This window comes from Triticum aestivum, chromosome 3A (genome assembly GCF_018294505.1).
Source record: "Triticum aestivum cultivar Chinese Spring chromosome 3A, IWGSC CS RefSeq v2.1, whole genome shotgun sequence".
Lineage (NCBI taxonomy): Eukaryota > Viridiplantae > Streptophyta > Magnoliopsida > Poales > Poaceae > Triticum > Triticum aestivum.
Window position 1 is genome coordinate 736,805,811 of NC_057800.1, and position 1,525 is coordinate 736,807,335.

The window sequence follows — 1,525 nt, forward strand, 5'->3', positions numbered from 1 at the left end:
GACCCTCGACAAACACAAACACACACACATACACTCCCCCCTATTTTGCGAGACGGTTATTGACACGCAACTGGGGACCCTCGACAAACAGAAAACACCCTTAGTTGCGAGTCAATGCTCGGCTTGCAACTAGGTGCCACGACAAAAACATACACACCCACTAGTTGCGAGTAGATGGTCGCCATGCAACTGGGGACGCTCAACAAACACACACTCCTCGTAGTTGCGAGTCGATGGTTGACATGCAACTGGGGGCCCTCGACAAAACACAAACAACCTTAGTTGCAAGTTGATGCTCGACTTGCAACTAGGGACCCTCGAGAAACACACACACTCCAGTTGCGAGTCGATGGTGGACATGGGACTAGGATCTCTCGACAAACACACACATGCCCCTACTGTGTCTCGATGGTCGGTATGCAACTGGGGACCCTCAACAAACACACACTCCCCATAGTTGCGAGGCGGTTATTGACACACAACTGGGGACCCTCGACAAACACACACATATCGTTAGTTGTGAGTCGATGTTTGGCTTGGAACTGGGGGCCACAACAAACACACACACACACACACCCCTTTGTTGCGAATCGATGGTCGACATGCAACTGGTGGCCCCGACAAAACACACACAGGCACCCCCCTAGTTGCGAGTCGATAGCCTACATGCAATTCGGGACTCTCGAAAAACACAAAAGACCCTTAGTTGCAAGTTGATAGTTGATATGCAAGTGTGGACCCTCGTAAAACACGGACACCCTTAGTTGCGAGTTGATGATCGACTGGCAACTGAGCGCCCTGACAAAACACAAAACACCCTTAGTTACGAGTCCCAAGATATGAGTCGAGGGTGGACTTGCAAACTCAAACAAAAAGGTCAGCCCCCCAGTTGAGAGTCAATGTTGGACTTGCAGCTGGGCCAAAAAATCGGGCTCGAGTTGCGAGCGCGTGTTACAAAAACACGAATCTTGACACAATGCACCCTACGGTTTATAATCTAGATATGAGATAATTTAGATGCATCCTACGGCAAAGCCTCAACTCTGGACTGTGCTTATTAGGAGATACTAAATACAATTAAAGCTGCAAAAATTAAATCTCACTACAGGATTAGGAAACCAAACACTTAATCATTCATTTCAGCGAAAAAGTTTCATGATGTTGATAGATGAAAAATAAATCAACAACTTATCAATCAAAAATCAAGCTGTTCCGAGCACGTACACCCCCCTAGTTAGAAGTCGGTTGTTGAGATGCAATTAGGGGCCCCTTCACAAAAAAAGACATACACACGCAGCTACGGACCTTGACAGCACTCTCGTAGATCTACGACTTTCAAGATAACTACTGTCAAAAAAATAAGGCGTCTATGAAAAAACAATATTTTTGTTACTAAAAGAACTGGGCAAACAAATTGCATGTATAGTGCGTGAAAGGCAAGGGTGTTTATCGTTATAAATCATAAACAAAAAAAGTATTGGAAAAACGTAAACACAATTACTCCTAAAAGAACATACTGATCAAA